This window comes from Metopolophium dirhodum, chromosome 2 (assembly GCF_019925205.1).
Source record: "Metopolophium dirhodum isolate CAU chromosome 2, ASM1992520v1, whole genome shotgun sequence".
Lineage (NCBI taxonomy): Eukaryota > Metazoa > Arthropoda > Insecta > Hemiptera > Aphididae > Metopolophium > Metopolophium dirhodum.
The window spans coordinates 41280633-41295184 of record NC_083561.1 but is presented as its reverse complement, the minus strand read 5'-3'; the positions used below and the strand labels follow the sequence as shown (position 1 = coordinate 41295184).

Below are 14552 nucleotides of genomic sequence, written 5' to 3'. Positions count from 1 at the left end.
TGAAAACATTGAAACCTTATGTAAGACTATGTATTGTCATTCTTTAGGTATCTATCATTAATGTATAGTATATTATATATATTATACGATATACAAATACAAAAACAAATACACGAAAAAATCATGTCTGCAGTCACTTTTTCAAATTTGACTAATATATTTTAACAATTGGTGACATTAGCACAACCGCCATTATTTGTTTAATACTATTTAGATACGGAGATCTATAAATACCCGAAATAATATTAAGAAAATAACGTTAAAAAACATCACGTAGTTCCTCTGCAAAAGCGCCGTCTTTATAATATGTTATCTTTAAACTTGGGCTATATAGCACAAGATATATTAATACTACTTTTATCTAGTTAAGTCTAAAATACAATATTTAAATTATGAGTATACTATTGTATATCGTTTGCCGTAAAGTATTCAAACAAAGTACTTAGAATAGGTATAGGTTATATGTACGTTATGTTTTAGTCTAGAATTTAGATTTTGTTGACATTTGTTATGGCAGCAATGAATTGGGTTCATACTACTGAAAATTAAATAGACGATATTATATTTTTTTTTTGAGGGGGGCTTTTTGATTCTAAAATTTTATTTTGCTTATTTTTGCTTTTAAAATCTATTCGAAAAACTCTTATTACAAAATGAGTACTAAATGTCTAAATCAACGCGTATTTTTTGAAATATTTAAAAGGTCAGCGTTTATATTTATATGCCTTGGTTTCAAGAGTTTAGTTAATGCAGGGCTGATTCTCGACTCAAACCATCAAGTTTAAATTACATCTAAACCTATTTTAAACTTATTACACAAAATTGTACACGTTTTTTAACCAAAAATGGTGTGGATGTGTGTTAAGGTGGATCAATCGGTTTATCCCGTAGTGTTTGATTTATTCGTCACTGGAAATTGGAAAATGTATAAATATTTTTTATTATTTCATTTTCATTAAGATTATACTGTTAAGTTTCTGTAACAGATAACCTATATAAAACAATTTTAAATATAAATATAATAATACTTAATAGTTATACATTTTTAACTTACTCTGTAATGGTCAATCTTGTACAATAAATTCTAGGGTTAAAACAAAATTAGAGAGTCTAAAAATGTTTATTTTAGGTTTCAAAAAACAATTTTTAGTGCATTTATTTAGATTTTTAATGTTGTTTTTAGTTATACAAATCTACAAAATCCTAAGTCTGGTATAAACTAACACACTATTATGTTGCTCCTGCGCCTATATAGTATATAATATAATACAAACAGTAAGGATGTTATTGTTTGTAAATTATGTAATTCGTATTGTAAATTGACACTTATTTTAATAATATTAATTTATCGGCCAACAGTCAACAGAAAAATGAAAACTGATACATTATTATAAAAACATAAATGAATATGAAATTTTTTTACATTTTCTGGAATGTATTAGAAACCTTGAATTAAAATTCCATGTCATAGGTAATGAGCCAAAACCGCAAGGCTACAAACAGTAAATATAATAAAATATGTGAACAGTAATGAAAACAAAAAGTTTAAAAAATTTAATTTTAATAATGATTCATAAATTATTATATTTTTCATTCTGAATAAAAAACCGGAGGAGTCACTCTATTGTAGTATTGTATAGTATAGGTAGTCGTAGTGTAGCTCATCATTGGGTTAGGCCACTGTAAATTGTAATGGTGTATCTATCTATTGGTGTAATGATGTGTTAAATTCAACGATAAATCAGTGCAGAATATTACGCAAAATGATTTTGAGTGAAAAAGATGCAATGCCAGCCTCTATTTCTAAGGAAATTTTATTATTTATTTATTTATTAGTAAATTACTGTTAGTAAATTATTTTCCTATTTAAAATACCTACACGAGGTATCTGATATGTTGGACAATTTTTTCCAAAAATACTGCACATATTATATAATATACTATAGCTGGGGTAGCTACAACGTTGTCCAGCCCAAAGATTTGTATTTGTTAATAAATATATTTGTAAAAAAATGTATGTGCCATATTTCTTCTGATTACAATCGTATAACATAATATGTAACCAATGGAAACTATTTAGATACTTATATGAGCTATCTATTTGAGTTGAAAAAATAAGATATAAACACTATTCAAGTCTCAAATGGAATTAATTGATACATAACTTTTATTGAAAACGGTCCAGTAGTTTTTGAGTCTATTAATTTCGAATGAATCAACGTCCATTTTTAGCTGTATAGCCCGACTTCACCCATCAAAAAATAAAAATAATATAAAATATATCGCTGTATTCACGGGCATATGAGATTGTCATTCGGTTGCGATGGAATGGATGTAGCACTTGATATAAATCAAACGTGGTTCAAGCTACTCTCTAAATTTTCTTGATATATCCAAAACCGATTTCAAATTTTAATAAAATCGGTTAAGTACTTTTTGAGTAGCTATATTTGTTTTAAGATATAATTTGTTTATTCGAAACCATAAACGCAACGATTTGATGCTGCATCTAGATACCTCATTTGCCCGAGTAACCAATGGCAACAAATCCTAATTTCTCCTATTACTATAATAATCTGTAAGCTGTGACCAATAGCAATCATTGATTAACAAAAATGTCCATCTCAATGTGTTATAAAAAATTATTAAATTTGCGATAAAAAAAATGAATGGCCAGTTAACAAAATAAAAAGCAAGAGAGATTTACAAAATGTCATTAAAATCGGTTAGATGGTTTGGAGAACAGTCGTGGGTAAAATACTTTTGAAAAGTATTTGGAATAAATACTCGAATACTTATGAAAAATAGTATTCCGAATATGTATTCGAATACTTGATAAATATAATATTCCGAATAAAGTATTTGGAATACTATAAAAGTATTCCGAATACTTAAAAATATTTTTGATAAACATATGAAACGATATCAGTAATAATTTTGATGTTGTATGATATTGATTTAAAATTTCCAACTGATAAAATAAAAATTTTGTATTTTTGTTTTAAATCAAATGCAAGGGAATACCATGCAAATCAAACAATTTAATTTTCATACTATAAAAGTATTCCAAATAAAGTATTCAGAAAACATCACAAAATACTTTTGGAAATAGTATTCTAAAAGTATTCGGAATACTACCCAATAATGTCGGAGATTAGCGTGATCGAACATGGTGTCACATATATTATTAGCTATTTTTTGTTTAAATATCCAATTTTGTCAACATTTAATCTTAAATATTAAAAAAAAATTGTCCATAAATATTCTCAATATTTTTAATTGCTGCAAGTACTATACTTATGAGGAACCATGTATTAAATGTTTAACTGAGAAAAAAAAAATTTACAAAAATGTAAAAATAATAAAGTACCTAGAAAGTTTAAAATGCCTATAAATAGGCTAGTAAATGCTTGTATTAATATTTCAAGAAATATTTAGAAAATTTCAAGTAACTGTACGTTTATTTAAATTTGAGTTACAGAAAAAAACTAATTCGATTTCGTCGAAAACTGATAAGTAATCTTCCTGGTTTTCCACTATTTTTTCCGATTACTTAGAAAAGTACAGGTATCAATTTTTAATTTTGATGTACCTTCAAAAAGTATCATCTAGATCAAATTTTTTACTAGAAATCTTCCTCAAAGTTAAAAATATTTAACCTCTCTGTACTCCTTGAAGTTACGCCAAACACGAATAAACACACATCATTACCAATGCAATCATTCTACTCAGAATCTAGAATACAAATTTGAAATGTATAAGATTAAACATTCAAATTTTAAAGTTTTATATTTAACCCATAAACATCCAAAATATTATTTTTAGATTCTGAGCGGAGCAACGAACGTATTGATTTTACAATGATGCGTGTTTTTTTTTTTTTTTTGTGTCTGAGGACATCTTTTAGAGCAGTAAAAATGCTTCGATTTTCTTCAACAGTACCTTTTCTGATAGGAAAGTGAATCTAGTTGGTACTTTGGGGGGGGGGGGGGGGGGGGGGTCAAAAGTAAAAATTTCGCAATAGTTTTCACAAGCGACAAGATAAACAAAAGAAAAATTAAGGAAAAACGGGAATTTTTACACAAAATTGAATTTGGTTTTTGGTGTAACTTTAAAACAAATGACCGTAGATAGGTACTCGAAAATTTCACTGAATGTTTATATTAGCATTTTCTATACACCATACAATTTTGAAAATATTTTGAATCCTTTTGAGCTGTTTACGGACATTTTCAGTTTTCAATTTTTTTAGTTTTTTTTTCAATAAATATCAATAAAGTTTTATTTGTTGGGCCAAAAAGTGTAAAAATTTAATACAAGGCTCCTGATATATTAATACAATATCAGTTGAAAAATATTAAAAATACATTGGCACAATTTTTTTTTTATAAGCATTTAAAGATTGAATTTTGACAACATTTATCAAATTTATAATTTAATAATTATTTTGTAGTTAAAAATTTATAAAATGTTCAACTTTTATAGCTAAAGATTGTAAATTTACCACAAGGCTCTTAGGCTCCACGTAAATAGGTTATATATAAATTACTTTATTCACAATAATATCATCAAATATACTTGCTAATATCATAGGCTGACTGACGGTTTTCGCTCAGAATCGTTTTTCTCATATAATGATATTATATCATTGAATTCAAATTTAACACCATCCATTACAGTGATCCACTTGTAACCTACTGTACAGCAGAGTGACATCCACTTACCCACCTTTTTTAATTTGATTTTGTTTATTTAATCCTTGAAATGATCAGGAATTTGTCAAATCTTATACAAAAAAATAACTGATAGGTAGTTATAATATAGGTTAACGGAACTTCACTATTTGTTAATACTTTTGCCAAGGTAACTTCTGAGAAAAAACCCTAGATGGCAAGATGTTCATTGTTTAATACGGAAACATAATATTTAATCTATAGGTATAAAATACAGAATATATATTTTTATACCTACGAATAACAATACTATTATAAGAATTCTTTGTATTGCAAATTTTATAGGTATAAGTTCTTGGCTTCACATAGATTTTAAAATCTATCTCAAAGACTTTAACGGGGGTATACAATGTACTCGACTTTTGACATGTATCGTAAATTTGGTCAAAATCACATTAAATCTCATAGTTAGAAGCATGAGTGCATGACCGTTTTTGAACGAAATCGTACCCTCCCCTTTTCAGCCAAAAACAAAGTTTAATTTATGCTTCATGTTATACATATAGAAAAATATTAAAATTATAATTATGTTGTATAAAATCTGTATAATATATTAATATATAAATAAATATTTTTTGTCAATAATTATTTAAATATAATATAGACAATTATTAAAAATATAATAATTTTATATTATATTAACATTTTTTTCTAAGTAAATATTTAACTTTTGACTGGGCGAAATGGGAAGGGTATGATTTTGGTCGAAAAGTGAATCGGCTGAAATGGGAAGCATACGATTTTGGTCGTTAGGCAGTAAGGGTCTCATCCAGTGTCCACCACTAAGCAAATTACCCTATTCACCTACTTTACATTTTGTGCTGAATACATCTCACATAAATAAAGACTACCCCAGAAATGTTATCATCAGGGTATCGAATAAGCTTGGAATTTTTTTTTTAAATGTTCAAACAAAAAACTAATTTTAAAACAATTCACTATTTTTGATCGAATTTGTCCAACATAGAACCAAGTTAAAACTAGTTGAACCATAGAGTAGGTTTCAATAATTTTTCTAATACAGGACACGAATGATTAGTCTGAAGTCATAATAATTATAGTGTTATTGTTTACAAAAACCTCAGATTTTTTCGTTATTGCTCTCATACTAATATTTAAAATTATAATGCCTATATAATCCTATAATTTATAAGCATTGAATTGTTTAAAAAATAATATTCAAGTAGGAATAAATCTATTTTATACCAGGACATAATTTTTCGTTATGAAGTTTACAATATCTATTTAAATTTTAAAGTTATACGCTGGTTTCTAAATTTAAAATATAGAAATATTAATCCCAGTAAAAATCGATAAAAATAGTTCAATTTGACTGTTTGAGATTAAGCTTAAACTGCATATTTCTGATACACCCGGTTAAGTGTTCCCTATTTGTATAGGCCCCAGTGTTTCAAAATTTTACCTACACCCACCGTGAGTTGTTATGGCAAATCACCGAATATTTTTAAATTTATTTCCTACCATCAATAGGAGATATAGCCGTGGCTCTGTGGGATCACAGCCTACCTTTGAAGTCATTATAGATTATATTTTACAATTTTGTATTATGAAAACAAGAGACTACTCTAAACTCTAAACTACATAGACTAAATACAATTTTAAGATCCAATTCCTTGTACATGTTGATGTTGTGAAAAATTTCAATATTTTTTCAGAATGCAAAACTATAGATAATCGTTGCGACAAACTGTTGAAATTAGAGTTGTCTGTTTGAATGAAAAATAAAGAATTTTAGATAGGTACCACAAAATTATTAGTACGTATATTTAGATTTCGTTATTAACCTACTATAGTACTAATGACTAATAGTAAAATAAATTACTTCAGTCACAATAGTATCATATAATATACTTAGTAATATTATATAGGCTGACAAACCGTTTTCGCTCAAAATCTTTTTTCGTAAATACAATGATTTAATATTATTGAAATCAAATTTAACCCATCAATTACAGTGATTTATCTAGACACCTATTGTGGCTTTTACACTGTACAAATTACTTAATCACGAATTATTGAGATTTCTCGATCTCGATTAAACACATAAACTTAAACACAAGTATAATGTTATTACTCAAATTTCTATTTACTCATAATTCATAAACCTAAATAAATTATTAGTTATTATATTTATCGTATCTAATTGAAAAAATGTATATTATTTTTCAATACAATATATATTATATTATAATTATACATACCTAAGTAATTATTAATTATTATGAAAATGTTTTAATATGCCAACAGGCAATTACACTTTAATATTGGTAATTTTAAATAAAAATTTGAACACTTCCACCTTTAGAAAAATATTCAGCGTATGTGATTTTTATACTTAAGAGGACGCATTTAATTCTATTAAGTATGTTTAATATTAGAGTAAATTGTCAAATTATCAAATTTTTTAAATAAGAATATTATCTGGTGGAGCTCATAGGTTTTTTATATTTTAAAAGCTAATATAAGTATATAACTCATTTTAAAATTTCAATTAAAAAAAACCTATGAGATTTACTAGATTAGGTATATTTTACTTGCAAATTTGATAATATGACAATTCATTCTAATATAAAGAGGATGGCAACGCACTATTTATTTTCTCTCTCTGACCTACGCGCAACATATCAAATTTTAAATTCACATAGGTATTAATGATTATAATTATGGTTGCCAGATTTTGAAATTACCAAACACTGGGACAATCATATTGAATAACTTTTTTTAGATTCTGAGCTGAACAATGACTGTACTGATTATACAATGATGTGTGTTTTATTTTTAATTTTTTTTCGTTTCTATGTACCTACACGACAAGTAGTCGAAATAATGCTTCGATTTTCAACTTCAGTATCTTGTTCGATGGAAAAGTGAATCTAGTTACATGGTGCATTAAGGTAAACATTTAAAATTCCCAGTAGTCTTTTGAAGTTTTCTCTGAATGTTAATATTATCATTTTCTATACACCAAAATATTTAAAAATATTTTTACTTGTTTTGAGCTGTTTACGGACTTTTTTTCCATAAATGTCAATACAATTCTATTCGTTTAAAAGCTTGAAAATTTAATACAAGGCCCCTAATAAATTGTTATAATAACAGTTGAAAAATATTTAAAATACAGTCACAATTTTTTTTTATATGCATTTAAAGTTCGAATGTTGACAAAATACGTAAGGATTACGAAAAGTGCAAATTATTTTGAGTTAGAAATTCATGAACATTTTTCTTTTTAAATCTATGACTTGAAAATTTAATACAATATTCCTCATAACCTTAATCAAAAAAAATGTCTACCAGAAAGTCAAATGAAATTTTTATGAGCGTTTGAAGCTCAAATTTTTACATCATTCACTCGATTTCTCATGTAGTGAATTTTTTATTTCGCTGTAATTTAAAAACGAATAACTGTAGATACTTGAACTTTACACGATATGTTTATTTTATCAATTCCTATACTTGATAAGATTTGCAAAATATTTTGATTAGTTTTTTGCTGTTTACAGATATTTCTAATTTTCAATTTTTTTAGTTTTTTATTCTATAAATGTCAATACAATTTATGTATATAAATAAATGTATTTGTTGGATAAAACAATAATATATATAGGTTATATGAATAATAACTTTGAACTTTTTATACAAATTATTTATTTCTTTTCCTGTATAGATTATTGTAGAACCAATATTTTAGTTTATATTTTTTTTTTTTTGAAATAAACAATCTACATATTTGTATGCATAATACGCAATATGTGGTAAGCTGAGTATTACAATGACTTGACATTTAAAGTAAGAAGCCACCCATTGACGACACTTAGCAAAGTTTATATTTAAAATAAGAACAACCTGTAGGTACAACAATTATATTATCACCGGGGACCGTATCTATAATAGTCTAATAGGTATAGTCTAGTTTTCTTTCAGCTTCTATTAACTGGGACAAACTTAATGAACAGCCGGGATTAAATGGAATTAAATGGATTATTCAAAATGTACATTTTGCTATGTTATGCGTTTGTAAGACGGAGAAAATGCTTACCCTCGTTTAACGCCTTCTTAAGTAAATGCCTATTTTTTTTTTTCATATCGTCAAATATATAGAATAACATAATATAAAAGTTAGTACGTGTACATTGCACAGTTATAAATAAAAAATACTGAATAATGAATATTTTATCTAATTTGAGTTACAGCGCATAGTCATTATTATATATTTTTCCCAGTCTTGTTTAGCTTATAATTTTAGATAATTATAATATGTTTACTAAATACTTATTGTATTAATAAATTACATTTTATTTTGAAAGGAGCATTTCATATTTATATTTATGTATAATACCACTGGCATACATCATTGTTGTTTTTTTTCTTATACATTTTTAAATTCTTATTTTATTTTATGGTCTACTGCTGTTCAATATGTGATAGTTTCCAGACATATCTTTACCTTAATTTAAAATTCAAAACCGAATTATTCAAAAAGCCAAGGGACGTCCTTGTATTTAATACGAGTAATCTCCACGTGGCGGTGAAATCTTATCGGACTAAAACCCGACGGGGAGCCCAACATAACATTTACTACCTATACTACATACAATTATACAGATTGTTATGTGGACATCACTTGGAAATGAACCTGAACAAACAACTCAAGTAGATATTTTATTATTTTTATTTTGTTTTATTATAGGTATTACCCCTTTAGACTTAAAAAAATATTTATTTATATATGCATGTAGAAATATAATATCCCGATGAGACTGGACTTGCTAGATATTATACAGACCTCGATACAGACGTTCTCCATTGATTATAATTACCTTTTGTAACGAATAAATAATGCTACATACAAAAACTCTGTATCTACCAACTACCATCGCTACCAATTATTTGTCATTATTATATTATATTAATGTTAAATATTTTACTTTTTAAATACCTAATAAATGTATAATTCACTCCTATTTACTGAAGTATACCATATAGAATATATTTATAAGTAGGTTATCGTATACCTATATAACCTATATATAAATTAACATTTTTGTAATAGTACCTATACCTATACTGGATATTAGTTAATAAATAAAAGTATAGAATATAACTGATAATCGTCTTATTTTACCAAGTTAAAATAAAAAAAAAAAACGATAATACTACTATGTTAATGATTCTTTTAGACAATTTTTAGTTCAATTAAATGGTTTATTTTATTGAAATTATGCGTAAACAATATATTATAAATACATAGAATTAAAAGGTACCTATTATTATAATTTATAATGAAATTAAGTATTTCTCTATCCAGTGAAATATTTTGTCAAACAATTATTTACGTATACCTATAATGAATATTGAATACTGATATTAACAATTACCTAACTAATAGTTTTTTGTAGTTATATATTATATTGTAATAATGTAAAATTATATTGGGTAATATCTCGTTTCGTTGCACAATCTCCTAAAAGACAGTGGGAATATTATTATTTTTAATTTTAATGTGACAATTATCAAATTGAATCAGGGTCGGATAAGTAGGAGAATCTCGAAGGGCCGCTAACATTTTAGGCTGGTAGGATAAAATTGCCTCAATGCCACATTACGATTTATATGACAGCTGTCAGCTATATAATAGTATACTATCAACAAATATTTCTCGAAGGGCCGAGACTACCCAAAACAGCCCTGTACTGAAACATGAAACATAATGGTGACTTTAAATATTTTGCATGTCGCACATGTGAGTTTAATAAATACGTAGTTTTTAAATTGTAAGTTTTTCAGTAAGTCGAATTCGCGTAACGATTTTCAAAATGTATTGAATGTAAGTACAGTAGGGAAATAGGCAATAGCTAAATACATAATCATATGATTAATTGTGTTCTAAAACTTAAAGGTCCACCATAAAATTATTAATTGTATGCGAAAGACTAATTTAGGTATCGTTACTATAATATATTTATTAATATGTATGTCGCATTTATGAACCATTATCAATTCAAACATTAACCTATAATAAATATCAAAAATGTGTAGACACCTTAAAATCCCTCATTTAATCATTTAAATCGGTTTTTTATACCAAACTTTTATAGCAGTTTTTTGCTTACGAATTCTGGTCTTTACCTATAGTTTATATCTACCCTAAATGGTATAGTAAACTACGTGGTAAGTACATGAAAAAAAAACTAATCTCTTTTAACTAGTGCCATACGGTAGACTGCTATCAGAAATCTGAGTACAAATCATATACAATTATAAGACATAGAAATTTGGGCATACAAAACTTTCAATGGTTTACCCGCCAATTTGAGCCTCTCAGCTGACCACGACGTAGCGCTGAACTTTCCTCCTTAAAATTATTTATATTAACATTTAGTTACATTTTAATAGTTTAATGTACAAAACCAGTTAGGTCACCAAATAAATGAAAAAAAAAACAAAAACTGTATTGAGGGCAGACCTGGAAACCTGGTTATTTGCTATTGCCAACCACGCTCACTCCCGAGTTTGAATAGAAAAACAAAGATGACTTTTTATAAAAATCCATTGTAAATCATAAAAAGTCAATCGAAAGTTGAAAAGGAGGGAAAATATTATACTGGTTGGAATAATTGTCCTATTTATATATACACGGGAAAAAATCACGGGGAGGAATATATTGTCCGATACCAAAAAACCAAAACATATCATTGCAAAGTCAATATTTAATGGTAAGTACCTACGTAAAATATCTTAAAACAAATGTTTTCATTTTCAGAATATGTTACTTATTGAAAATAATAATACCTACCTACCTATGAAGTTACCTACACCCTAAAGCAAATTATTAGATTGTTAGGACGATTGTGTATCTTTATAATAGGATCACCATTCTATCCTCATTGTTAATTAATAATTTTGAATAATTAAAATAATGTAAATAGTAGGTAATTAAATCAATCATAATAACTTGGTTACGATATGCACATTTACGATGTATAGGTCTACAATAATTCATACTACCTATTATATAAGTGATACCTAAACTATTGAAGTAAAGAATAACCAATTATTAAATAACATTATATTATCGGCAACACAATAAATACATAAAGATACTTATAAGCTAATATTGATATATATAATATATATTTGTACCTATATTATAGTGCGCAGTAGGTACGTAATATATCAACTCAGCAAATAAATAAACAAATTTAGTTAATATAATAATGAAATTAAGTAAGCTACAAAGGTTCGAAATTACTCCGTAAAAGTTAATATTTTCATAACATGTATCTACGATATAATTCTAATAATTCTATATATTTACTATGTAGGTAGGTAAGGTACCTGATATTATGTTTGTAGTACGACATTGCAGTTTTCATCATAATCATTAATCACTGCATAAAAACGATTATCACACGAACACACGAATCAAATATTCATTCTATACGCATTCTTAAATAATATTTGATTTTAATCTCGCACTAAAATTTGTACAGATACAACACGCACTTAAAAACGGGTGACGAACTACTGAAATCACTTCGTGGAATGAACGGTGAAACTGTTGCTGCCTAGCAAACGACCAGCACAACAAAATGGAACAGGTATACGACCATGGCATCTGACGACTGCCATTGCAGTCTGCACAGACTCCTGTAGTCCTGTTGTAAGGAAACAAGAAGGAGAGGGCCAACGAACGTTACAGTGCTGCCATATAATATCAAACGATAATGACGGATACCTTGATTTTTTTATGTACCTACCTATTTCTTAAATTCTCAACATATTATCACTATCGGAATAAATTATATTGCCAAATAATTATTTATTATTATATCAATTTAATTTAAATAAGAAAAATAATTTTCTGTATTTCTAATAAACAAATTATAATGCCTATATATTATCAATATTCTAGGTGTATTATTTCGTATCTGTCGACATATTTTTAGTTACGAAAGCCATCGATAGACAAATATAGTAATCGTAGTAAAATTAGTACATAGGTACTTGCGGGTAGTAACCATATAGGTGAGGCGTGGGCTTCGATTCTAGAAAAAAAACTAAAAAAATTGAATACTGACAATGTCCGTAAACAGCTCAAAAAGAGTCAAAATATTTTCAACATTTTATGGTGTATAGAAAATGCTAATATAAACATTCAGTGAAATTTTCAAGTATCTACAGTCATTCGTTTTTTAATTACAATAAAATAAGAAAATTGTTACATGAGAAATCGAGTAAATATCAAATGTTGTAAAAATATAAATTTCAGACGCTCATAAAAATTTAATTTAAGTTTCTTGTAGACTTTTTTTTTTGATAAAGGTAGACAAACTTATGAGTAATCTTATATTACATTTTAAAATCTTAGATTTAAAAAGAAAAATTTTTATGAATTCTCATCAAAATAATTTGCTATTTTTCGTGATTTTTCCGTATTTTGTCAAAATTTGAACTTTAAATGCTTATAATTAAAAACTGTGACTAAGGATTTTTAATTTTTTTCATCTGCCTTTGAAACAATAACCTGGGAGCCTTCTATTAAATTGTCAAGCTTTTTTACTCAACAGATAAAATTTTATTGATATTTATAGAAAAAAAAACTAAAAAAATTGAAAACTGACAATGGCCGTAAACAGCTCAAAAAGAGTCAAAATATTTTGTAAATTTTATGGTTTTATGGTATTCTAACCTAGAAAATGCTAATATAAACATTCAGTCAAAATTTCATGTCCCTACGATCATTTGTTTTAGAGTTACACCAAAAACCAAAATCGATTTTCTCGAAAACAGATTTTGCGTAAAAATTCCAGTTTTTCCTTAATTTTTCTTTTGTTTTTCACGTCGCTTGTGAAAACTACTGGGAAATATTTACTTTTGACCCCCCAAAGTACAAACTAAATTCACTTTCCTATCAGAAAAGTTACTATTGAAGAAAATCCAAGCACTTTTACTGTCCTAAAAGGTGATGACAGACACAAAAATAAAAAAAAAAATAAAATAAAAAAAAAAAAAAAAACACTCATCATTGTAGAATCAATACATTCATCGCTTCGCTCAGAATCTAAAAAAACACACATCATTGTAGAATCAATACATTCATCGCTTCGCTCAGAATCTAAAAGTAATGGACAAATCTGAGGCGCCTAAAAAAATTCTAACTATAGCCCCTCCCCCCGGATTTCCACCAATGTATAACTATAGTGGCAGAATGCCAGAGTGGGGAAAAATCCCAGGCAGCATACTATTCAAAGGGTGCTATTCAAAGCTTTAAAAATTATTTTATTTTTTTATGTACTAACCCGTCAATCTGTTACTGCAGCCTAAAGTAACAATAATTTTATTGAAATTTCTTCGATTAGATACTGAATTATCTATAAGCTATATACTATTTAAACAAACCCATAAAGAAAAGCTATAGCTAAATATTTCCACTAATTATATTTAGTTTACAGAAGTTTATATACTTAATAGTTATTAGTTAATAGCTAACATACCTATTTAAAGAGTGCTTTTACGGGTCACAGGTGCAGTTTACTGCTAAATTCCAAAGGTACGACCTTAATGCTATATAGATGAATAATGGTTGATGAGTATAATATACCTATTACCTACATTTTAAATTGTATATTTAGATTTAAAAGCATCATAAGAGACAAGAGTATCAAGTATAGACCTGAGCTCCCCCCCCCAAAAAAAAAAAAAAAAAATTTAAAATAGTAACCAACTATAGATTCACTTTCTACCGGAAAAGATACTGAAGTTGAAAATCGATGCATTATTTTGACTACTTATAAC

The 14552-nt window shown here is 26.9% G+C and overlaps 1 protein-coding gene across 1 annotated transcript in view; it reads right to left on the bottom strand.

Moving 5' to 3' along the window:
• Nucleotides 1-12390, bottom strand: part of LOC132939190 (F-box/LRR-repeat protein 7-like) — a 39105-nt gene extending 26715 nt beyond the window's left edge. Inside the window, exon 1 of the mRNA XM_061006246.1 lies at nt 12093-12390. The gene's annotated coding sequence lies outside the window, so the exon portion shown is untranslated. The remainder of the gene's footprint in view (nt 1-12092) is intronic.
• Between the last annotated feature and the right edge of the window lie 2162 nt (nt 12391-14552).